This window comes from Cupressus sempervirens, chromosome 5 (genome assembly GCF_028749045.1).
Source record: "Cupressus sempervirens isolate cs-2001-9-10 chromosome 5, ASM2874904v1, whole genome shotgun sequence".
In the NCBI taxonomy this organism is placed as follows: Eukaryota; Viridiplantae; Streptophyta; class Pinopsida; order Cupressales; family Cupressaceae; genus Cupressus; species Cupressus sempervirens.
The window spans coordinates 951,455,160-951,483,005 of NC_143122.1; the positions used below are offsets into that span (position 1 = coordinate 951,455,160).

Here is a 27,846-nt window from a genome sequence, read left to right on the forward strand (position 1 = left end):
ATCGCTTTCAGAATAATGTTATTTTCTTCAGAAATTTTGATTTGATTTGTTGCTGAGAACCCATGATTCAGTCTGGCACTCAAAATTCAATACAATAAATTTTGCACACCGAAGTGTATCAGAGAATCAAAGTATGCTGCAGTTGAAAACTAATTTGCAAAGTTTTCATACTAAAATCTTAATGATAACAAAGAGAGCAACACGATAATTGATTTACAGTAAAAAATATGTTTCCCAATTCAAAATATCTGTAAAATTGAACAGGAACAAACAAAATGATTCTTTCAATATGAATGGTTTACATCTCATCAGCTGAGGCATCAGACATCCTACCCCTCGCCCCGCGCGCGCACGTACAGCTTCATAGTGCTTGAATATACATCTCATCACTTTAAGATACTGTTATTCCCTTCAGAAATGATTATATTCGAGAAGCTGCTGAGAATGCAGTGATTCAGTCTGACACTCGATACAGCCAATATTTCACGCTAAGCGGAGTTTTAAGAGAGGAGGAAAATATGCTTGAATTGAAAATAATATGCATAGGATTGATCTTAAAATCTTGATCACAAGGAGAGAAACGTGACAATTGGTTTACTATATAAACATTTTTCTCCAATTCAAAACATCCGTAAAATCGATCAGGAATGAGAGAAACATTCACTCTTTCCAGACTCTCACATATAAATAGAAAAGTCTCATTTTAAAGTTGTATGCAACGGGCCAATCATGTACAATGCAAACAATTAAAATAAAACCTTTCCAGAAGCTTCAGCACTGAAATCAGGCTCTGAGGGTTTTTTGAGTTCAGCAACCTGTGTTGGCTGCTCTGATTTCATAGTACGCATTCTGTGCATACCATCAAGAGCATCTGTCGCAAAAAAGGATGCATAAAATGTTGCTTTTTGGCTGAGGTAAGTAGCACCATTGTTTGCCATAGCAGTCTCCAATTTGTGCTGGTTTCTGAGAAGAATTTCAGCACCCTTCCTTTTGTAGTGATGGCGCCAGATTGATTGAATGAAACAAGCAGCCCACGTTCTCCACTGCTGTGAGTGGAAGCGAAAGGTATGTTTAACCTGTCTGCTGTGAAAGTGCCTAAATTGGGTTGCAACAAACATTATAGCTTCTGCTCTTATAGTGAATGCCTCTACCTCTGACAAAGCTTTCACTGTTCTCGTTGATGATGGAAATTTCGCACCAGACTTTGGGTTCAAAGCCCACATTAGCAGTTCCTCGCCACAGAAATCTCCTTGTTTTAGATAACTACAATTGAAAAATCCACTTCTCCCTCCATATGTTGTCAGGCTCTCTATATGGCCCCGAATAATAAAAAGCATCTCGCCCACAGGTTCTCCTTCTCTTACAATAAGTGTATCTTCAGTATAAAGGCATGTCTTAAGATGCTCACACATTGCATCTAATAAATGATCGTCCATATTCTTAAACAAATGTACCTACAATATAGTAAATCTATTCAACACAAATTATGGATTCAAATAGAACGAATTTCAAGTACTCATTATGAGTCATTCAACCATGAAGTGGGTTTAAAAGTTACAACCCGGCATTGACAAGAATTGTTGAATACTAGATAGAAGAAATTGTGGGATAGATGTCACTCACCTGCATGACTAAGTCTAAACAGAGATGCCTCTTGATGTCATGCTTGAGGTCTTTTGGAAGGCTTTGAATTAACTGCTCTTCATCTACTCCTCTGATTTGAAGCCATTTGTATTGATCATGTCGGCAGACATGATCTCTAAGATCTTTAGGGAGCAAACGATGGTGCATCCATGCCTCTGTATCAGCCCATTTTACTCTCATTTCTTCCAACCTGATTGTCAATGACCGCAAATAGGCCTGCAATAGGGAAAAAAAACACAATTTAAAACATGTTTCCTGAGCCCAAACATTTTGCAATAGAAAAGCCAATTCAGAATACAAACTTGAAGGAGACAGTAAAACAGAATATGTTATACTACAGTGCCCACATCACACTTATCAACAGAATGTTATAAAGCTTTTGATTTAAAAGACAATTGAAATGATACACGGCACTTTTCAACTGCTTCCTTGTGAAAACTTGAGATACTAATATCAGAAATGGTTTTTAAATGCCTGTTTTAAATATATTAATCTTCGAATAAAATTGGTGTCTTGTGTTTGTGACTAACATGAATTGCTATAGAGATTGTATCATTTCCTTGGTGGCCTATAAAGTCCTACATCTGAAAAGGATATTTCCCCTATGGAAAAGGACTAGGCATCTTTGAGCTGGATAGCCAAAACAAGGGGATATAGAACTCAATAATTATTTGAATTTAGTACAGAGAATGATGCCTCCACATCTCATATAAGACTCTGCACTGGCAACTAAGGTTCTCCTCATTATTATTTCTGTCCAAATTTGTTACACAGGATAACAGGCGACTTGCTTTGTATAGTAAGTTTCTTGTATGCGGAGATATTGATTTAGAGTTTGGCCTTAGTTTTGGTAAACATCCTCACTGCAAAATATGTTGAATCAATTTCCAATGCATTCAGATAACATTCAGAAAACTGATAAACAGATGCAAACAAAAATCAACATACAATCAGTGTTTGCTGTTCAAAACAGTAACAACAAATTGAGGATATAATTTTCTGACCTTTAGTTGCGTAGATTTTGTTGTTAATGAATTTGCAATCTATAGGGGCATTTACCAGCCATAATGCTTCATTAGGTCTGCAACTCTTCAACTGCGGGTGAGTGACATCGTGCCCAGTTCCTAACAAAAATGGTTGGATGGCCACATTCTGGCCAGGTTGTAGAAGTTTGAGGATTTCACTTGGCCAAGGGATCCCCACCCCTAATTCTGCAAAAATGGCAACCTCAACATCATTGCCCATGAAGCCTTCAAAGGTCTTCCTCAGCAGCATCATAGTGTTGACCTTTTCTCCTCCGAGATCGAGGAGAGAGGCCAGAAAATGGGACATAGTGTCCATTTTGGCACAATACCTATTCTCGTTCTCCTGAAATTTGCAGCCCAACACCATTTTCACAGCATGAAAGATGAAAGGCTCAAACCTCATTGCAAATTGACTCGAGGTTTTAATGGGAAGGGGCCTAAAAAGGCCTTCTGGGCCTCCTCCAATTTGCATATCAGACGAATTGGAGTGTCCATCTTGATCCTCAATTTATGTAAACAAGAGAAAACAATTAACTATAGATAAATGAACTAAACTAGACTAATTAGCTGCAAATAAATTACCTCTAGAGCAATGAACTAAACAAGACCAGAATTTATCGACAACTACCAGACTAGTGACTACCAAAGATGAAATGAGTAATGACGAAGAAAGAAGCTTGATTGCCTATAAATAAGCTCGGATGCCTGGAAATTTCTTAACCCTAACCCTTTGTCCTTCCAGTTCAATTTCTTTAAATGATTAAATATTTGGAAATCTTCCCCATAAATATAGGATTGTACCGAAAAAAGTGATGCGTGTGGAGCCAATGGAAGAGAGAATATCACTAGCAATGACAAGACATCTATTTAATGTCCACTACAAGTGAAACTAGGTGGAAGGAGACGTGTCACCATTCCAGTGACTTGAAGAAGATTGAGGTTTCGTTCAAGACATTCAACCTGAAATAAAAATTCAATTGTTGATATATAATTATCAGATGGTAAACGAATGTTAGGTGCACATTGTGCTAATCAACAACATCATCCACTGTGATATCCTGATACAGATTCACCAATGCATTATATATGTTTTCCATTAGAAGGGAACAAATCGCCTCATACAATATATATTTTTTCCATCAAACAGGGAAAATCGCCTCATATAATACTTCTTCTATACAATGGGAACAGTCACCTCATAAATTAGATGCTTTTCCAGCACAAGGGACAAACTCGCCTCATACATCATATACTTTTTCCATGTCTCAATTTTACGGATTTTACTATGGCCGAAATAAAATCGCCCCTAAAATTAAAGTTTTTCCTACATTGAATAAAAAATTGCCAATAGAAATTAATTTATTTCCACAGAAGTTATGTTGGATTCGCCACGATTTTAAAAAGTTTCTTAGGAGGGGGTTTCTTAAAATTATCCCTATATTACATGTCTCCTCTCTAAAATGTCATAAACCATCATTGAAATGCGTTGAAATTTGTTTATGAAAGCCTCTAAGTTATTGTTGTCAGGTTATGGAGTAGTTAGACTGTTGGCACATCCGAGGGAGTTGAACGGTTGCAATGGTTCACCTCGTGACCCCTCGGATACTATATGTATGTATCATTTCCTTTAATTGAGACATGTTGGTAGGAAGTATATTTGTGTAAGGTGATCAATGAATGAAATATAATATTATTATTTCTCTTTACATTCCATGTTGAGCACTTTACTTCTTGTACGTAATTAGACCCCTCGGATACTATATGTATGTATCATTTCCTTTAATTGAGACATGTTGGTAGGAAGCATATTTGTGTAAGGTGATCAATGAATGAAATATAATATTATTATTTCTCTTTACATTCCATGTTGAGCACTTTACTTCTTGTACGTAATTAGTTTCTATTACCCCACGAGGGTAAACATTTGGCATTGTTGTCATTTCAAATTTGAGGAAAGCAACGCGACCAATGGCATACCACAAATAGAGTAAATGGGAATATCTCTAGAGGAGAATGTGAGAGTTAACGAATACAGAATACCTGAGTTGTTCAAAGGGGAGCACAAAATGACGGAGAACTTCCACATTTTGTTCCACTTAAATATTGAAACCTTCATATGTAGAGAAGCCGTATGTGAAAAGGTTCTGGAGGACAATGTCTAGGACTCACTGAACGTGAGCCCCACCGCCAGTCAACTATTGCATCAATTTCCCAGACTATTTGTACAAGCCTTTCTAGTATAAAGACAGCAATGCAAGGTGATCGAGCGGGAGTAGCGAAGGCAGCAAACCCTTCAGAACTTCCAAGAACGCAACCATCGAGAAAAAAAAGAGTGATGAAAATAGCCGAAGGTCCCACCCATGAGCCCTAGGCCATGGGCATGTGAGTAGAGTGTGAGTGCACTAACCTCTATAACGGTTGCATAAATGAACATAATGATGTACAGAGACTTACATAAATAAAAGTGTTCTTGTTAACAATAATGTTTTTTGAGGATTAATGACAAATCAGTTGAGTACTAATAAAAATAGAAATGAACAAAATAATAATGATATTCACTCTACACAACAAGCTTTGATCCTCGCACAACAAGTCGAGTGACAAAAAAGGCTCTAGCAACTCATTGGTGGGTATGATGGTGGGGTCACGGAGGGTGACTTCAGTGCACTGAACAGAGAACAGGGTTCACCTAACCATTTGCCATCGAGAACTACCAAGGACTGACTTGAAGAGACGCAAAAAAGGTTGAATTTGGTAGAGGAGACGAGGGAGGAGTTTCTAAACTTACATATGCCACGAGTGGAGAACCCATACAAAAGTAAAGAGGGAACCAGTGTGGCTCAAGGTGCAGAAGGAGCACAAGCGCACAATGATTACTTTGTCCCAGATACACTGTTTGAGCTAGTACAGTTTGATAGTAGACCACACCTGTTCTTAGAAGTTATCATACTAGAGCGCACACAGGCACAAGTTCACGCACAACAAGAACAATCGTTACAGACACAGCAGCCACCAGTTATGGCAGGGCCGAAATAGAAACTACCCAAGTTTACACGTGACGAGAAGGAAGATCTTGTGATACATTGTTGTATGTGTGAAACTATCTGAGTGGCAAATAGTGTTACCGATAAAGTTGAATGGGTTCAACAATTTCTTGCAACCCTAGGAGGTGTTGCTATTGACTAGTATTCGGACACGAACAAACGAAAAATAGGTTCATGGGACGATCTCAGGAAAGAATTCCAAACAAAATTTAAATTGCTTTGGGATAACAAGGAGATCGTCACAGAATTTACAGTGCTAAGCAAGGAAAGAAGGAACTATCCGAGCATACAATAGAAGGTTTAAGGAATTGCTCAAGAAGATGGAAACCGAATTGGCAGATGAATTCAAGAAGAGATGGTTCATCGATGGATTAAACACATCTCTGAGAAGAAAAATGAGGATTGTACCGTCTGTTGTCCTACATTTTGTGACCACAAAATGTAGGTAATAGTACAAAACTTTTCAACTTAGCTTTGCATTTCTCTGAGTTTAGTTCATTATTTAATTGGTTAGTACAATCGATCAACCCCAATTGATAATGAATCATTTTAGTGAAGGCTTTCGACAAGTCCTTTTACTTTTTCTGTTTGTCAAGCCTATGTTTGATTTTTAAGCCTTCAACGTCCTTTTTCCCATTTTTTAGTGTGTTTGTTGGATTTTGGTCCTTTGGTTTTACTCAAGTTATTGCTTTTGGTTTCCCTTCGATTTGATCTTAGGACTTAATCGAAGTTGGCAATTAAAAGATATGACCATTTTAGTGCTCAAAAAGTGGACCTTTTAGGTGCAATTGCACGAATTAAAATATCATGTTATATTTTGAAGTTGACATTCACTTTTTGAAAAATTATAACATAAATTCATTTTATGTTATGTTTTTAAGTTACTTTATTATTTCAATTTTCCACTTAAAGTAACTATAGAGCACTTTAAGTTATACTTTTAAGTAGAGTTGTTTTTAAATTTTTCACCTGACTATATTGATTCAAAACATCTTAATAAATATTACTTTTGAAATGATATTTGCACATTAAAATTAACTATATAGTGTAAATAATATTTATGACCCATTTCAGTAATATTTCTTCAAAAATTTAATTGACATGTGCTTAATGTTATGCACCAAATCTACATCCTACTATCACTTTTAAGCTTTAGTAACCTAGCATAACATGGGTCTCAAATTCTACATGTCAGATATGCCATTATGAATATGAGACCTCCGAATTCTAGGCTGGTTCCTATTGGATAATTATCGAACTTGCTCCTTAGGACTTAGAAAGGAAAAGGAAAAAGATGTTGTAGAAAACTGACAAAAACTTGATAGGTGATTCACCAAAGATATTGACACAAAAACCGTATAACTGACTTCACTTATCTGAAGACCTTATTTTGATGTTTAGACACTTCAATTCTATAAAGCTTGCAAAAATATTTCACACCGAAGTCCTAAAATGACAGAATGTGAAGGAAAAGATGATATTCACTAACAATCTTAACAAGTTCGATAGACACACAATGCAACTTGCAAACAGACTAACACTTTTGTAATTTCATAAGAGGTGAGACAGAACAAAAGGAATCCTAAAACTCACTAATTGCTTTTATCTATCACATGTTTACACAAAATTGCAAAAAAGAAAAGGACTTGTAAACTCTTACTAAAATGATCCAGTTATGATATTTAGTATCCAAAAAACTAAGTTACTAAAAGATGCAAAAAATAACAAGGACACAAGGTGTAACGCCCCGCCAAGGGATCCAAAAGAATTAACCTAAAGTTTCACTAAGTTTGCTAAACAATTTTTTTTTTTTTTTAAGTAAGAAAGTATAACATACACATCAAACACATAGTAGTGGAAGCAATAACATGTAATCATTGACAACATACATTGTAAGTTACATTTCTTAAAGATCCCAAGACGTTGAGTCACGTTTAAATTTAATTAATTCTAAGTCTAACAACTATCACATACATATGAAAGAATAATCAGAAAGTCCCATGTCCATAATATACATTTGTTCTGAATGCCTCTTGGCAATTAATTCGAAATGCTCAATCATCCACTGTACAAGTCACAGGGTATGAAAGGCTTAAAAGAATATACATATGTAAAGATAAAGATACAACATCCTCAAATCCATGATACAAAGTATAGTAAAAATATATACAAAACTATTCACCATACTTGATGCGCCCATACATCCATAATGATAAAACATCTAACATAAAATCTAACCATCCATCATAATAATCCAAGAACATAGTGAAGGTAAATGCCAATCACAAAAACTCCAGCCACGGTGACCACGGAACGGATCTCAATGGTAAGAGTAAAAAGCACTACCACCCGACCGCGTGGAACCTAAATGGTCCACTCCCACCGTGCTGAGGAGATAGTCACAAGTCCCAAATAGGATAACAAAACCTATAATCATAAATACTCTCTAAGTCCAGGAAATCCTATAAGTATGCTAACTCAAGGGTTCCTAAAAAGATCGACATCTAAATCCCAGAGGTACCACAAGACACGTAGGAAACCTAATATTCAAGCAGAAAAGTGTCATTGCAAAAGTCACGTAGAAGTTACCTGAGCAATCCCTTAGGAATCTCGGGTCCCTACTGATCCCTGCGACCACTAGTATCCTCTCGTACTGACGAGGCATACTATGGAATGCAAGGTCGTAACCAAGCGTTCTCTCTACCCCATCCTAGTCTGTACTAGCACTCAAGGCATGGGAGAGAACATACAATTATCTTATTAGGTTCATTTTCCCTTATTTAGTGTAAATGTTTTCACTTATTAAAACAACTTACAATGGGTTACTCCAGGCAGCCTCTTAGGGCCCTGATCCCCATTGCAAGCCACTTCCCGACACTACACATAGATAACCTACCCTAGGCTCATGAAATCATAAATCAAAGAATCATAATAAAACCACCTCAGTCCTATACAAGCAACTGAAAAATATCATAAAAGATAAGCCACAAAATTACATCAGTTCTTCATGAGCAACAGATAATATCAAATAGTAATCATATGATCACGACAGTTCTCTATCAGCAACTGAAGGCATCAATGATAAGTCACAAAATCCAATGGTTCTCCAATGAGCAACCAGAAAGTATTCCAATAGTAAATTACAATACTGATCGAAGACTCCAAAATGGTCAAGTCAAAACATGACATCATCAAGAACATAACAAATACTTCAGTCCTCTCAAGCGACCGAAAAGGAATCCAAGTATAACTGATCGAGACTCAAAAATGGTTATCAATATAACTGATCGAGACTCGAAAATGGTTAAGTCAGGTATCTCAAATACATACATCTCAACTTCACACAAGGAAACTGGAAAGCAATAACAAATAGTAAACACAATCATGTCATAGAGCACTTCATCACATTACCATGGTCAGGTTAAGAAAGATCGAAACCAAATCATCATGACATCACATTCACAATCCCGAGCCTCTGGTAACAACCTAAACTGGTCAATACTAGGTCAACCCCAAAACACTCAAAGCACAAGGACAACATCAAAGTCTCGGAGATTGGATTTGAAAGTATATTATTGAGTTAATGTGAGGTTTCCATTTCCAGTTGAACGTTTGTTTTAAACAGATAGAATCCATAGTTCACCTTTACAAATTATCCCGTTCCTAACTCCAAATGAAACACCTAATTACCCTTAATTGATTTCAAGTCAAAGTCCTAAAACAATCTAAGGGTAATAATTAAATTATTAATAATCCTTGTTGATTATAATAATCTACGCTTCCATTAAAATCAGTGGTATAATATTAAACTTGTTTAAACAAATTTTTGATTTAATTAATCTTAATTAAGTCAAACTTTAAATAAGATTAATTAGTGATACATAAAGAATCATATTATATTTATTAATAATTTATTTATTTATAAAATTATTAATAAATAATAATAAAATTTCAATATAATTTAAAATTTAATAAATTTAAAAATTAAATAATAATAATATTAATTAAAACAATTTTTATTTAAAACATTTTTTTAAAAAATCGATTTATAAAAAGTAAGTCGAAATTTATTATTTTTTTCTTTTTTTTAAAAAATCAGCGTGTTTAAAGGCCCGCCGGCCTACCATTTCCTGCGGCCGCAGGTGTTACTACTGCGCAGCAGTACCACCTGCCGGCAGCGTGGGTGTGTGGGGCGTGGGAAGTGGTGGCCCCGCCCCACTCCAAATACATTATATATATTTTTTTAAATTATTATTTTTTAACTCTATTTTAATATATATAAAATAAATTAAGTTTTATTTTAAAATTAGTTTTGTTTAATTTTATTAAAACAATTTCTTCCAAAGGAAATATATATATATATATTTATTTATTTATTTATTTTATTTTATTTTATTTTCTAGAATTTTCAATTTCAAATCAAAACCCTTACCAAATTAAATCTTAATTTCTTAATCTAGAAAACAAGGGTTCTAATAACTCTTCCAATCTCCATGAATATAGAAATTATTGAAGAGCAATTAATAAACTCACAATATTGAAAAGTTAAAACTTTCATCACAGAGAATTCGGATTTACAAACCCCAGACACGAAGAAGACAGGAAAGGATAATTGCGTATTTAATGGATAATCAAGAAAACACAAGACCCTACCTGATCCTGATGCTATTATGCAATCTCCAGGAACTGTAAGAGAATTCGCTCCTCTCAATAACCTTCCTCTGGAAAACTTTCTTGATATCAGCCTTCTGAAATTCGCTTCCAAAAGTTGTCTCCCCAAAATTCCCGTCCAAATTCGTCTCCCTCAAAAATGAACCGCCAAAGTTGTGATAAGCAATTTCTCCTCAAATCGGGGCACTAATTGTGCGTTTACCCGAGAAGACTCTTTGCACAACTCAGTTAACTCCAAATTAACCTTTATTATCTTTTCTTTTATTTTGCATTCAACTTTCATGCACATTAAGTTGAATTATTAAATAACTTTATTTAATATTCCACTTGACTGCTATTTTAAATTAATTTATTACTTTAATCTTATGTGCACTTTTAAGAAATTAAAATAACATTATTAATTTCTATAATTTAATCTTTTAATTTAATTCTCATATTTAAACTCATGTTTAGATCATGCAATCTAGAATTCTTAATAATTTAATATCTTTCAACTTTTAATTTATTTTAGAACTTAATTGATAACATATTTAATTAATTTAAATAAAAATAATATTTAGCATTTATTTAAAAATGAACTCCAAATATATTATTATTAAATTAAATAAATATTATCCTGTTCTAAATTTATCCTTGAACTTTAATCTCCAAATTTAATTCTTTTATTTAATTAATTTCTCAATTAATTAAATATAAAGATATCATAATAATTCTCTATTAAATTAAATCATTAATTAATCTTTTTAATTAGACTTAATTAATAGAAAATACACCAAGGACTCATAAAGCAACATACGAAAATCCAACATAGAAAATTACATACCAAATCAAACAAAAAGGGTTATAATCACGAAATTACATCATTTGATGCATTTGGAGGGTACTTAACTCAGATACTTGTCCTAATTATCAATTAGGACAATTGGCTAAAGGGTTTAGGATTTGGACTTAAGAGTTTATCTCCCCTCTCTTACCATTGAGACAATGCGATAGGGTACGCTCATCCTGGCAATTTAGAAAAGTCGATACCCGGTACCTGCAACTTGCATAAAATTCACGCATGTACAAACACAATATTCTAAGCTAAACAGACAATGGCAGGAAGTGGTGCATCGTGTAGATCGCGACTAGCAGGTGACTACGACTCCCTTCCTTAACCACATCAGAAACACCATACATAAATAAAACAAACACGCACACCATACACATGCAGTATGGGGTAAGTATCCATAAGAAAGCACGTGTGATAATAAACCATCTAACTAATCATCATCGATAACTGAAAACGTTGAATAATCATCATACATGCATGAAATATATAGAGTACCAAGTAATCTCATCATATAATAAACTGAGTGTAAAACAACATCTGATAATCTCTAAAATAATAATACTAATCATCAAACATAAATTGGCCTAAAAGAGTTTGGCAATGATGATAGAAATGCGACTTAGGGGCAGGCATTACACAAGGATATGTCACAGTCTCTTCTCTGCATAATCAGAACTGAAAAACTCAAAAGGAGACTCAATAGACTAAGTACAAACCTCTTGGGGTTGAACCCATGAAAAAAGTCTCCAAAATAGGAGTCAATACTTATCAAAATAATGACCAACTGACTCATAACCCACCACTAAGTCATAATAACACCTGTGACTCACTCAAAACTGCCCACAAAACTCTCCAACTAATCATAAAGACAACTAAACAGCCTAGGCAAAGTCAAATCTGACCTTGAACTGCCTCCTATAAATACTCCTCATGACTTTTAATTGATAACACTAAGTCTTCAAATATCTCCATCACCCATAAGACTAAGTATTAGAACACATGTCACATTTGACTCATTCATCACTTTTGTCTTGTACTTTGTCACCACAAAATGTTAGTAATAGCACGAAACTTTTTCAAGTTAGTTTCACGTTTCTCTAAGCTTGAATTTGATATTCAATTGTTTAATGCTGATTGATCCATCCATTTCAATCCGTATATCAAATCATTTTACTGAAGGCCTTCGTCAAGTCTTTTTCGTTTTGTTTTCTGTCGAACCTTTGTTTGATTTTTAAAGTCTTCATTATCCGTTCTTTGCTTTTGAGTTTGTATTTGTTTGTTTTTAGTCCTTTGATTTTGCTCATGTCATGCCTTTTGGTTTCCCCTTCAATTCGGTCTAACCCAGAGGTCAATCGGAGTTGTTAGTCAAAAGACATGTCCATTCTAGTGCTTCAAAAGGGGACTTTTTGGGTGCAATAGCACGAATTAAAAATATGATGTTATATTTTCAATATGACTTTCACTTTTTGATAAATATAACTTATATTCACTTTTTGTTATGTTTTTAAGTTACTTTAACTTTAAATTTAAATTTTTAACTTAAAGTGACTATAGTGCACTTTATGTTATAATTTTAAGTAGAGTTACTTTTTAATTTTTCACTTAAAGTAACTATATAACTATATAGTTTCAGTTTAATTTTTTGTTTTAAAAAATCAAATGTTTATTTAAATGTTACTTTTTAAATGATGTTTATATGTTATATTTCCAAATATGATAAGTAAATATTGTTTATGGCCCATTTTATAACATTTTTATAATTTTGAGTGAATTAAATGACTTAAAGTCTATATAAGTGGACATTTTATATGCAAAAACATGTAAAATCCATCAAAAGTGGACATTTTACATGTCACTGCATATAAAGTTTACTTTGGTGGACCTTTTTGATGTCATTATATCAAAAGTCCATCATAAGTGAACCTTTTTAATGCTATTGCATCAAAAGTGAAGTTTTCATGCTTAGACATCTAAAAAGTGAATTGCATTTTAAAACATGTTTTCTCCCCCAAAAGGTCTGTGTTTGCCTATGAGCATGTTTTAGAATATGTAAGAGCACCCAAAAAGTACGATTTTGAGATGCACGTTTTAAAATATGTGACCCAAAAAGGTCCGATTTAGATCAAAAGACATGTTTTAACATATGCATTGACACTCCAAAGGTCCGTTTTTGAAAAACATGTTCTTGCCCTCCAAGAACCCTATTTTTATCATAACTTGAGATTTTCTCAATGGATTTGCATGAGATTTCTTCTATTTGAGGCATTTTTGGTTGGCAATGATTTATTTTGCTTTTAAAATGGATTTATCAAGCTCAAAAATGTTTTTGAAAGCTTCATTCTAGGGCACGTTTTTGGAGAAATCAGCAAATAAATACATTTTTAATGCATCTTTTTCCTCCCAAGTAAATCGATTTGGCATATTTTGGAGGTTACATTGCATTGTGGTTCATATTTTGGTGTTTAATGATCAAAACGATTTGATCTTGCATCATGAAGAAAAATGTTTTTTCCAAAAAACATCCCACAAGCATGAGTATCCAAAAATGTTGGATTATGGAGCATGAATAGGGCACGCTTTGGCATCATTTAACAAGATTTCCTTGTGTTGCAGTGCAAACACAAGACATGTCCTCGCCATCCAAATCCAAAGGCAAAATAAAATATCAATATGATAAAAAATTGGCACATACAACCCCTTCATCAGTCATATATATTCTGGATAACGTGATGGACATAAAGATTGGTCATGTGGATGTGGCCGATTTTCTACAAAGAGTTGAAGCTCCGACTAGTCATGAAATGAAGCGTATTAAGAGAAGCAACATTCACTTGGTGTCTACGTTTCCCATAGCGGCTATAAAACTTGATTTCATTCTTAGATGTGCACGACATTTTACTCCTAAGACGAAGACTATCAAAGATGTTGACGGCAAGGTTATCATTAGCCTTGATCTTGAGGTCATAGAACAAATCTTCAAAGTTCCCCATAAAGCAGAATGTGTTGATTTGACCAAAGTATCATCATTGGCATGCTAGAATGAGCAAAAGGGCGATTATCAGAAGTATGTCAACCTTTACTAGTTAGACAATAAGAGAAGCAACTTCTCTAGATGGTCAAAGACAGTTCATCAGTCCAATTTCAAACAAGAGTATAAGGATCTCATCATCCTTCTCAACAGGATTTGTGACCTTAAAGATTCTACCGATTTTGAGCCATGGATGTATGAGTTTATGTTTCAGATTATGGAGAATATAGAACACATCTTTTGGGGAGAACTCATCAGTACTGCACTTTGCCAACAAATATGCAATGTGGGTACATCAGTGCCCTTCTATATGAATTCTTATCTTGTTTACATTGTTGCTGCCATGGGATCTTTCTCTAGCCTTTCTACCAAGGGAGATCATTTTCAGGTTCATATTTGGGATTACTATGACCAAATCACTTTAGCAAATAGTAAATTCCATTATAGAAGAGTCCAAGAGGCCTTCTTTGGGAATTTTCGGTACTTGTTCAATAACCAGTTATCTGTCAAAAAAGTATCTGATGCAGCATGGGAGAAGGTGAACCAATATGGCTGTATTTTTCTTTATTTTCCCACTTTCACATACTTGAGAGTTGGATATTCCAAAGGTGAGCCATATACCTTACCTAGGTATGCTACAGATCAAATTATTCTGATGGAGCTAGCTAGACAGCTCATGGATGTGCAGAGTGATCAGCATGCTTTGCATATGCTTGGTTTTAACATTACCTCAGCTAAGCCTTTGCTCATTGGCAATTATTCAATCATTTCTATGCCTAAAGCAAAGAATATAGAAGCAGAGTTGCAGTTGATTACCTTGAAGAAGTTCAAGGCCAGATTTGATTTTGACTACCGATAGATGAATTCTCAAATGAAAAGAGCCTACACTCATGTTCATTGCACTGAAGACATCTGGATAGATATGAGGACAAAACTTGATATCATAAAAATGGACTACTGCAGATTAACCCTGCAGTAGATAATTGATTTTAACATGTTTAAAATTCTTTCAGATTTCCAAGTTGAAGATGATGGCAATATCCTTGATCTGAAGTTTTATCAAGCCGGTTTTGATAAGTACCCTTTTCCTATTCAATGGCAACAAAAGGAAGGTACGTCTGTCATGGATAGATTTCAATCCATCTTGGTAAACACCAACAAATGGTTGAAAAGTAAAAGCCTTAAAAGAGTAAATCCTAAGATGGGCTTGGATTGTGGAAGTTTTGGTCCTCCTAGCAGAAAGTCACAATTGAAAATCACAGGGAAAGATGGTGCCTCATCTTCTAATGCTAATGGTTCCCTCAAATTCAAATTGAAGGGTGGAAAAAGAGCTAAGGTGGAAAAGGAGCTAAATCATTTCAAGTTCCTAAACCACTTCAAGAATCAGTGGAAGAATCAGAGGAGGAATTGGAAATAGAATCTGATAAAGGAGATTCAGATGAAAGGGAAATCATGATCATATCTCCTCCAAAGCCTGCATAAGCTTATACATCTTCTATAAATGAAGTCTTTCCTGCATGAGGTTGATGATGATGTAGATTCATTCTCTACTATTTTCACTCCTTCCATTCCAATCTCAGAAGTTAATACCACGGCTCTTCCTATTTCCTCTGCTTCTCCTTGCATTCTTGCACATGAACAATACAATCATTTAGCAAATGTGTTTGACGATTTTCCAACTCTTATCAATGGTCAAGTTTCCCAACTTGATACATCTTTGACAGGATTTGAGCTTTTCATGACAGAGTCTTCTCAGCATCTTCCTATGCCTTAACTGTGCAAACTGAATCCTGCTCTATTACAATGGAAATACAATCAGGATCAATGCCAATAGTCTCCACTGTAACTACTTCTGTGGATGAAGGTTTCAGCCTACCTACATGGTTGAGCAAAATAAACAACAAAGAGGAGAAAAGTGGTTGTTCTTTCGGACAATTTTCCTATTAAGAAGACCAAATCCAAATATTTGAAAGACAAGATTGTTTCCAAAGTTTTGGTTGATTTTGATAAAACCAAATTTATTTTGGTTGCTAAGCCCCTAGTGGATAAACTTGTTGAGGAACTTACTTGTTCTGACTACAAGTTTACAAAAGTTGAAATTGGAAAGCAATCACGATTGAGTTGTTTGCAAGATGCATTGGCTAATGTATCAAAGAAAAAATCATGAACTTTGAGAAAAGAAAAATCAATTGAAACAAGAGGTCTCTCATCTAAATGAGGTTATCCAAAAACAATCTTCTCAGAGTGTTGTTGTTATCTCTCAAACGTCTAAGGAGAGAAAGTTGATTGAAGTTGCCAAATCTTGAATACAGGAAGTCATTTCTGAAGGAGTTTGAGCTATTACAGAGACATTTGCAGTTCTTAGGCATGTCAAAGAGATGAATGAAATGGAGCAAAACTTAATCTCTTCTTTGACTCAAGAAGCAAATAACCTGAAGGAAATCTTTGATGATTGGGATGAAATGATAAAATTTGATCTGAATGCTATGGTCTCATGTGACATTCTTCCATCATGTGAAATATTTTTCAAATTTCAAGGACTCATTGGTTACAAGGAGGAGACATTGAGAACGCTGATCACAAAGTTGTAGGTGACCTTTAGAGATTGTCAAGCAATTGAAACAAGTGTTACTTGTGATTTAGAAAAAACGGGATGCCATGTTACTGATGACTTTGGGAATCTTATTGCAGCAAAAAGAGTAAATTTAGAATATACAATCAGGATCAATGACGATGTAGATTCTGAAGATTTTGGTTTACACACAATGAACAAGTTTGTTTTGTATAAATCCTTGACAAAACACTTGTTAGATAGTATAGCAGCAAATTCCAAAATTGTGCAATCAGCATATGAAAATGCAGTGAGAGTAGAAGCCATATCAAAGACTATGAAAATTGTTGATCTTCCAACAGTGCGTGACATTATTGTTTTGTATAAATGGGATGCCGTGTTACTGATGACTTTGGTAATCTTATTGCAGCAAAAAGAGTAAATTCAAAATATACAATCAGGATCAATGCCGATGTAGATTCTAAAGATTTTGGTTTACACACGATGAACAAGTTTGTTTTGTATAAATCCTTGACAAAACACTTGTTAGATACTACAGTAGAAAATTCCAAAATTGTGCAATCAGCATATGAAAATGCAGTGAGAGTAGAAGCCATATCAAAGACTATGGAAATTGTTGATCTTCCAACAGTGTGTGACATTATTGTCAAATTCAAGGCACTGAGAAACAATCTCTAAGATTGTTGTTTTGTTTTTATTTTATGTTAATAGTTGTAAAGGATGCATTACATGAAAAAGTGTAATTACATGTAATGCGAGTTACTTGTATGTAAAAGGATGTAATGCGAGTTGCATTTAACCTTTATTTTCTTCTGTAGTTAGACTAGGTCAAAGTTGGTTGAGTTACTCTCACCTTTTCCTCCACCTTTTTCTCAACTCTTGTGCCTATATAAAGGAGTGCCTACTCATTGTAAAATCATCATTATCTTTATGCAATAGAGCTCAGGAGAAATTGTGCCAGCAAAACTTTGTTTGTGTAAGCACTATTTTGAGAGAAAGTGAATACAAAGGAGCATTTGAAACTTAACTTTGATTAAGTGAGATTGTTATTTGTGTGAGTTGCAAGCTTTGTCTATAATTCATCTAAGTTATCTTGTGTTATTGGTAATTGTATCTTGTGAATTAAATAGAAAAGAGTTAAGAAGCAGTTGAAGCCAGAGCTTTGACCAGGAGCGATTGTGAGAATATATAGCTAGAAGCTTTGTCTGTAGCTTATATTTTCATTCTTAATTCACAAAATATTTAATTTATTCTTACTTTTAGGAGTCTTTGTGCCCTAATTGTAAAGTTTCTCCATATAGAAGTACGATTGGACTCAGAGCCAAATTAGTACATTTTCAGCTAGTCTTTCAGTTAGTGAAGGTTTATCAGTATCACTGTTTCCAGCTCTTGATAGAAGTGTAGTTAGAGATTCACCCTACTCATTACTTGCTCCACGAGTAAGTAGATTCTTTCTTGAAAGTTAAGAAGAAAGCATATTAGTAACACTCATTTTATAAAATCTTTCGACTTCTTGCTTACCTTGAGTTGATCCAAGGAATGGTGAGAAAGGGGAGCCTTCCCTTTAAGGTAGGAGAGAATCTATCTCACACGCTATGACTGGTCATCCTATTTTGTGACTGGATTTTTACTTAAAACTGTCGATTGCAAAATATCCACCCAACAATCACAAGAGCAAATTTAAACTTCCCTCTCACTTGCACTTCGAATAAAAAAAATATTATAATGATTTATAATCATCATTTAATATTTAATTTTACAATATAGATTCAATGCAAAATGAAAAGTGTCTAAATAACACTTAGCTCTTATCTCCAAATATTTCTAAATACTCCCCACCCCACAGTATACTTGAAAAATAAAATAAACAAACCTCATGATAATTCTTGGACTCCAAAATTAATACACTTTAGTTGTGAAAGACAAACATATGCATCTTCATCTAGGTATTTCTCACTCATTTTATCGAGAGCAATTTGGAAAGTTTATGAGCCAAGAAGAAAAAATGACTAGGGTTTGGGGACATTTTTACTCCATTTGTAGTTGTTTCTAGAGTTGTTCTCCTTGTTCCTGAGCACATCTGGAAGGTTTGATGTCTAGAGCATGATCTTTTTATTTTCATTGTTGCCACTGCTAGGGTTTGAGGGATTTTTGTAGACTTGGAGTTACTCTTGTGATTTTGAGCATATCTGGTGCTTAAGCCACTATGTTTTGAAGACAACCCTGTTCATTTTGCGTATAACTGCTGTTGATGAAGATATTTCTGCATTGTAAATTCATTCTTATTGCCTTTTTGGGTTTATGGAAGTAAAGTGTGATGTTGTGACCACTGAATGGCTTCTTTTCTTGCGCATTCGTGCTCACATCTAGTGTTACCTTGACGTCTAGAGCATATTCTTTTCCTCACTTACTTCAGCACTCACGATTTCTTAGAAAACGTTGGCATTTGTCATATGCATGAAGGTATCACCATTACAAGGATTTTCTGTTGCACTTTTGTATGGTGAGATCCTCAAGCTGTTTTTAGGCAAGTTTTCCTAATTTTGACCACCGATCAAAAGCATCTTTACTAATTTTAACTTGTCTCACATTTGATCTGCCACTTCTGGGCATTCTGGAGCTAAAAAGTGATGCCATGACCACTCTATTATTGTTTGCCTATTGGAATTACACTCGTTTTTACATTCAACTCCATCTTCATTTTTCAATAGAAGATACAAGGCTGTTGTTTTTTGAAAGCTATATAGAAGCTTACTGTTACACATAATCTCAAGGTAATACCTTTGAATCTACTCCTGTAGACATGTTTTAACAATTTCACCTTAATATTCAGTCACTCATTTGTATTTTCATGAATTGCAAACTGCTATTTCTGATATTTGGGAAGTTTTTTGGTTGAATATGTTACTCGTCTGACATTTTTTAGATGAATCAGGAACTTTAGTGTTTGGCTGATATTTCCCCTTTCATAATTGAAGCTTCTGGTATCACACTTGATTTTGGGTATTTTTTATGCACTAAAATGAATACGTTATGCTGGACTTGTGCTAGCTTCACTTTTCCTCCATACCCCAAACTAGGTTTTCATTTTGCTGTCCATTATTACTTTTATGGCATTCTCCCTGCAAAATTAAGGGGATTTATACGGCCCGTGTTTTTTTAAAACAAAAGAAACATATACTTGTCCTTTCAATCTGTGATTGTCTCACTCCTTTCAAGCTGGAATTTGTAAAAGATGATAAGGATTTCGCTAAAATGTTTCTTGAAGTAGATCTTCCTTCTCCAATTTAGCTGCTTCATCCTCCGCCATAACCACATTCCTTTCATGCACTCTTGTATGGGTCCTTTGTTGCATCCATGGCTCTCTCTTGCTTCAACATTTTAGCTTTGCTCAACTTGTAAACAACACGAGGTTTTTCTTCCCATAGATACTTGATTTTCTCTAACCACCATATTTGCTAACTGCATTAGAATTTTATTGTGTTGACTCCAGGCTTGTCTATCTAGCGCATTCTACACATTTCACTTATATCACAGCATTTTCTATATTCTGATGCACACATTTTCCTTGAAAATTGGAACATGTTATTCAATAAATATGCTTTCATAACCATATTCTGGATCTGATTATTGAACTCCTTATTTATGGACTACATATGTCTTGTGAATTAAAAAGTGTCTGGTAATTCACAAATGAGGTATTGTGAATTATTTCTTAAAATTGTCTTAATTAAATTATAGTATTTCCAGATTGTTATGTACTGTACTTAGGAATTTCAATGTGGCTGGAGAATTTGTGATTTGGAATGCCATAATTGTCTACTGTTTGGCGTGGTTAAAGAGGAATGTACTGTGGCTGTCACCCCTGAACTTGGCAGGGATTTCAGACTTTGTGGAAGGCTGCAATCAATTATTGGGGGGCAGCAATCAGGTTTTAGAGTACCTGCAATTATAAGCAAGGAGCATGTATTTTTGACCCTACGAGTAAATTGGATTTTTTTTAGAGCTGCAATTCATATTTCATCTATTAGAAGTCAATTTCCAAATTCATTATTGCATTCTTGTAAATTTTCAAAAGTCAATTTTTAAATTGGATATTAATAGCATTGCCATCAATTATAGAATTACTTTTGAATTCTTTAGTGGTGTTCATTTGTCCAAATTGATAAAGACTTAATCAATTAAAATTGTGAGTAGTTGGCTGTGAATTTAAAGAATTATTTATTGAGTGATAATAATTTGCCTACCAAATGTTTGACAAAATATCAAACCGTTGATTAGAAAAAACAAATTGATGTTTGCTAAGGATATAGCCTGTTGAGGGATTTTACAATTTGATAACAATATGTGCATAATTCCTTAATTAGCAAGTTTATTATGACACTGTCCTTTCATCCATATAATCCACTTCTTCATTCTGCTCATGAAACCACATAACTGCTGAAACTTTGCTTTGATGACCTTTTGCATATTTCATACTGCTGCAACTTTCAGGAAATCGCAAGTAGAAGCATTCTATTACTGAGAACATATGCTGTTGTATATTTTCTTTCTTGTGTTCTCTTTGCTCATACTGTAGCTTGTTTACTTTCTGCTTGACGACCACCTTCAAAATGCTCCTAGTTACTCTTTGCAAGGTTTCAAATTAAATAGTAATTTGTCCCTTAGACAACTAGATAATTCACTGTGTGCTCTGCGTATTTGAGATAATAAAAGGTTTCAAATCAACGATTGATATGTCCCTTTGATATTATTTTTCTTTGTCTGATAATTGCTGATCAATGATATGTTGGGTTTGAACCCTTGTGGGAGTCACATATTACGTCCATGTGACATTGATCATTTTTTGCTCATAACACAAACTATTAGAAAATATATCAGGATCCTGGGATTATGGATGTAGATGCATATGCAGGGTAGGATGGTGAGATTGTCAGTCATTGCTTAGATCTTTTAGATCTAACTCTATTATTTACATCTATAGGATTTGGAGTGGGGGCATGGAAGGTGGGAAAGCGGGACCAAAGATGCAAGCAACCAACAATGCAGCCAGTCATTCCAGGCAATGGTTGGCACCCATGACCTATTTTACTTTTCTGTTATTTACTTTCCGCACTTGCATTTATTTTCGTAGATCAGATCTTGCTTTATTTTTATTGGTTAGTTTCACGGCTTGTGTGAAATGTGTAGAACATTTTATGAATAAAAATACATTTTCAAAAAAGATAATAGCATTCATTTGTTCACATGTGATTTTTACTTTTCGTCATAAAATGTATTTAATAAGCTTGAAATGACAAGTGCTTTAACATAACCAAATGCACGACCAGAAGTATTTCACTTAGTAGTCAGTCTAGCGATCATGGCTCAAAAAATGAATTTTTTGACCAATAGTTGAAAACTGAGCAACACTTAATTTATCACTTATGTTGCGCATAACATGTCTACAAGCACATTTTCATCAAAATATGCAATTACATCCAAAAGGTGCGATTATGAATGAAAAGACAATTGTTAAACACATAAAACACGTCATTACATGTGTTTTAAAATATGCAATGACTCCGTGTTGATGTGAGTTTTGTATCACTTACATAACATATTAGGATTTGAATATTCGATATGGGATATCAAACATGCAACTCCTCTCTTGAAAAGTTATTGCTCATGAGACATGAGTATAAATCCAATGTTCCTTACACTGTTGGATACTCGCTCAGTTTTATCGATGTGATTTATTGATAATCATGTAGGCAGCCTTATGCTATTCATTCAAGGATGACTTGGACTTTGGTGGAATCAAGGTGATGGTGTCTCGGTTTGTAAAATGTGCAGTAGCAGATAATGTTGATGGTAGTGATGATGGAGGGTGTGTCTGCCAATGATGATGTTGATGGGAAAGTGATGGTGGTGGAAGGTGAATGGATGTGTTCTAATGCTTGACCTACTCCTTCTAACTTCCCTCTCTAAGCTTCGACTACCCAGCTACTCACTATTCTACTCCTACTCCTATGAATGGAAGGTTAGCAAATGGACGAGGATCGAACCTAATGAGAGTTGACCAACGGCCTCACTTCCATAGGTGCAATGATTCAAAAGGAATAATAAATCAGTTTACCACACAAAGCTTCTCAACCAGCCGCTAGGATGCTAGTGGTCTAGTATTGATCCCTATCAAACATTTACCAATGCTACCATACCACTATCCATCTACTTTGCTCTCACTTAAACCACTTGAAATGAAATTTGCTTCAACAACTTGAAAGGAAATCTAAGTAAGTGGAAGTAGAAAACATGCAATAATACCCAATGTTCTTAATCAACATGCAAATCACAACAATGAAAAAGAGAGCAATTTTGGTATTATCTTTGCAACAATTTCTCCAACAACTTTACAAATGAGAGCAAATGGCCTTATATAGAGGCCAAAAATACAATGGACAGTGGAGAAAAAAATAAGATCAATTATCCAGATTGGATCCTCAAAACCCTAATTAGGGGTGCCACCCCATCGGCCAATGAGAAGCTACCACCTCATCAATGGACCAATGAAAAAAATGCAAAAAGTGGCAACCAATGAGAAGGCACCAAAATGGTGGCCAATTAGAAATAGACACTTGTCTTATTCTAGAAGAAAGGAAAATTGCCACTTAGGCTTACATCAAATGATCTTCTAATATAAATCTTCCTTTTTCTTTTATTTTCTTAGCTAAGGCAATGAACTTAGCTAGCCTTTTGTTAACTTCTTCCATAGGAGGACAAGGTGTATGCTTCACCCTGAGTTCTGCTGACTTCGCCACGCTGCTCATTGCTTGAAGTATCTTTTAGTGATCCTTCTCATATTCTTTCGCAAATCCAATAAAAGCATTAGGATAGGAAAGGGTGCCCAAATGCTTCTTCCTGATGGCAACCTTTCCCAACTCATCCAACCTCGATCCAAAATCTATCTCATTGATATCCTCTTTGCCAAGGGGGGATTGTCATTCTTCATCCGTATCATGTCCACTGTATTGATATTGGTGTCGGTTATTCTCTTCATTTTCGAGAAGAAGGGCATTTTGGTCATCATATCCTCTTTGTCTTTCTTAGTCTTGTTCGCTTGGGATTCTTACTTGCACTAACATCCTCCATGCTCGTCACCTTATTACGGGATGGTAGAGTGGTGGACCAAAAGGCAAGTAGAACCAAGGGAAGCAATCCTAAGACTAGAACAAAAGAAGGATGTCAGCTTAAGGACCCCTTGCAACTCTAGATGATGAAAATTTGCCTTAACCAATAATCTTACAGCAACGTTTCGGAATTAGGACTTGACTTTAAGAACTTCAAATCCTTTGCAAATCATAAATTTATCATGCAATTCACCTCCAAATAAAATTACCCAACCTAGGGCCAAAATTGTAGCTCTTGCAAAAATCAGAATTTTATCTCCCACAAATGTCGGCTCCCACAAATTTCGGCCCCCACAAAATTCGGCTCCCACAAATTTCGCCCTCCACAAATTTTGGCCCCCACAAAATTCGGCTCCCACAAATTTTGGCTCCCACAAATTTCGCCCTCCACAAAATTCGCCAAGCAAGAAGAGTGCAAATCTGCTCTTGCAAAATCACCAACGCCTTGAGAAGGAGAAGTGAGAAGTGAAGAAGAAATGAGAGAGAGACCTTCTCTTATACCCAATTTTCTAATTTCCTCCAAGCTGGCTGACTTGGACCTTGGGAGAAAGAAAAATAAATAATTAATGCAAAATTATGGCCCACAATTAAATACATAGCTAAAATTAATTTTGCCATGATGAAAATTAACTTTTTAAATTGCCATTTGGACCAAAATTGCAAAAAGAAAATAAATAATGCCTTAGAGGTGTTAAATATTTTCATTTAATGAAGATTTAGTAATTAATACGTCATTAAAATTAGATTTTGGCTAGCCAAAAGCTATTTTTCAATATTAAATTACTAATTTCATTAAAGACTAAAAGTTTTCAAGGCAAATTAATCCATTTAAAACCAATTTTTGCAATTTTAATTCAAATCGATTTAGCTTAAGCAATTTTAGCATTTTAACACAAATAAAATTATTTCTCTAGAGCCTAAAAATTGATTTTGCAATTTGACTTCACTATCACAAAAATTAATTTTCTTCACCAAAAAAATAATTAAGATTTTCCAAAAGAACAAATTTAACATAAATTTCATTTTTTGAAAATTATCCAAATTTATACAATTATATCCAAATTTTCAAAAGAAAATGTACAAGTACAAAATTCACAATTTTATCCTGCCAAGAGTTGTTCTTTAAAATTTGTTTGGCCTAAGGATGAAATTGGTGGCTCTGGAAAATCAAGTTGAAACCGGATGAAAATAAATCTAACCCTCTCCCATTGGCCCGAAAGTGTTCAAGGCTCAAAATTCTCGAAAAAATCAAAATTGTTGGATCCAAAAATTTGCCGAAGCGATCAAAAAAAGGGGAGTCCCCAAAATTTTGGGGCAATGGTGTGAAAACCTCACAACACTCTGACAATGTGAGACATGCATATTTGGGTGTTTTCAAAATATGCAGCGACCCCCAAAAGGCGCGATTTTGCACTAAGGGTCATTTGACAGAAAATTTTAAAATATGCATATGCATCCAAAATGTGTGATTGTGCTTATCGACTCCATTACATGTGTTTCAAAATATGCAATGACTCCAAAAGGAGAGACATGCATATTTGAGTGTTTTCAAAATATGCAGTGGCCCCCAAAAGGTGTGATTTTGCACTAAGGGTCATTTGTGAGAAAATTTTAATACATGCATATTCATCCAAAAGGTGCAATTTGAATGGGGAGACTCTTATACATATTTTGAAACATGCAATCTTCCCCAAAAGGTGCAATTTGCTTTGCAATACATGCATATGCCCTCATAGAACCCGAAATTGAAGATTCAAAGGCAAAAAAATTGATGTTTTCTTCCTCCAATAACACATTTTTTTATCAAAAAAGCTTAGATCTGCCCATATAATGACTTGAAATCCATTGCAAGGGTAGTTTTTTTTAGTTTTAATGCATATATATGCATTTGGGGGTCATGATTTTGCATATCCAAGTCAAAAACGCTTCATTTCATACCCTCTATGAATCACGTTTTTGCTAAAAACGCCCAAAAATTTGAGTTTTAATTCATTTTTTTGCATTTTGGAGCCACATTTTTGCATTTGGGTCCATGTAAATTCATTGTGGAAAGTCAATTTTGCATTCACAACCCAAAAATGATCAATTTATATGCATTTATAAAACATGTTTTTGTTAAAAACACTAAAAATATGACATTTCCAGCCCATACATTTGGATCAATAGGGGTGGGTTTTTAGTTTTAATGCATGATATTGCCTTTGGAGACCATATTTTCGGCATCCTCATGTCAAATTCGACCTTTCATTTCTCATTAATATTTGATGAATGCAAGTATGGAAGCAGTCAAATTATTGTTTGAGAATCCGGATTTGGAAGAGAATTGGTCTTCAAAGTTATGATTCTTGCTATTTTGGCTCTTTGATCTCCAAGTAAGTGGACATTTTCAAACTTGCTCATCAATTCATGCTTATCTTGTTGTTTTCATGCATATTTTAGCTTGAGATTGCACACTTGTTCATATATATGCCATGAAAAGTGCATTTTGCCTTTTAAAATGATAAAAACTCTCATTTTCATACTCTTGTTTTTTTCCCAAATTCCAAATTCGAATTTGCATTTTGAAGTAACTTACTTGTTGACATGTTTGAGTCTAAAACCAAAGGCATGTGTTTGTTTTTTGTTTATTTTAGTTGTTTGTTTGCTTGCTTTCTTGTTTTTCTCCATTTAAAAGAAATTGCAAGTTCTTTCCCAACAACTTGAGCATGTTTCACTTCACTCCACCTTCCACCTCTCCATGCCGGTGCATCATTTCATTCCATATATCCCATTACATGTTAAGGCACATTGCATCCATTCCTTTCATATGCAATTACACTTCAAGAGCAATTACATGTAATTCCACTTTCCATGTCATGATACACTACATCTCATTCTCCACATGTGATTACATGTAATCTCACCCTCCATTCACATTTACGTACAATCTCATCCTTTGTTCCCATTATGTGCATTTCCATCTTCCGAACCTAAATGCATGTTCATTTTACATGTAATTCACTTTATGTGTAATGACATCCAGAGAAACCACTTTTGACAATAGGTCACACTTTTAAACACCAAAATCATTTTTGGCAAGCATTCATATGCATCCCAACTTGCATTCTTGTCCATACCCATGAAAGCCCATCATTGCCCACATGCAATCCATCTTTCCAATTCTGACTTTGGTCCTTTTCATCCAAATACATATGCTTTCTGGTTCATTTCCAGCCATCATATGTGTTCAATAAGTGTCTAATCCATACTTTGAATACCCACCCTTCATGGATTCGTCATTGTAACTCAAATCCCGAAGTTCTCAAGGATTCAATCTCATTGGAAGATGTTATCATCTTCATGTTGTGACATACTCTTCAAGATATGTCAAAACTTCTTCAAAAAATAGGGATATCCTGTCAAAAAAGCATGTTTTGATTCTCAAAAAGCAGTAATTCATTTGATCTTCATTTTCCCAATGGTTGTCTGAGAACCTGAATTTGTGTGGTAATGCGCCAAGCACTTTTCTTCAAAAAGATAAAATATTTAAAAGATGTCAGTGGAAAGTTGTTCTGAGTTTACATTCAGACACCATTGAGAAGCTTTTCAAAGTGTTAGAGATTCCAAAATGTGCCAATCTACAAAAGATAATTCAAAACTTGAAATGAGGAAAAGCTTGATCACATCAAGTTTTCAAATGAGAATGGACAATTCATCAAAGAGAGTTAGAGGCTATCAAAAGACGCAACACCATGATTATCAAGGTGAATGAAGTGACACAAAATACAAGAACTCTGATCCTGTGATCATCCAAGATTGCATCATCAAATACAAGAAAGGCTGACAATCTACAGGGTTGATTCACTCAGAATCAACAGTTTT

The 27,846-nt window shown here is 34.6% G+C and overlaps 1 long non-coding RNA gene and 1 pseudogene across 1 annotated transcript in view; one reads left to right on the plus strand and one right to left on the minus strand.

Annotated features, from left to right (window-relative positions):
* Positions 1-746: 746 nt before the first annotated feature.
* The window catches only part of LOC149559113 (putative cyclic nucleotide-gated ion channel 6), a 69,228-nt pseudogene continuing 42,128 nt past the window's right edge, over positions 747-27,846 (minus strand).
* The window catches only part of LOC149559114 (uncharacterized), a 38,062-nt gene continuing 28,989 nt past the window's right edge, over positions 18,774-27,846 (plus strand). Inside the window, exons 1-2 of the long non-coding RNA XR_016365114.1 lie at positions 18,774-19,590; positions 21,801-21,884. This is a non-coding gene — a long non-coding RNA (uncharacterized LOC149559114). The remainder of the gene's footprint in view (positions 19,591-21,800; positions 21,885-27,846) is intronic.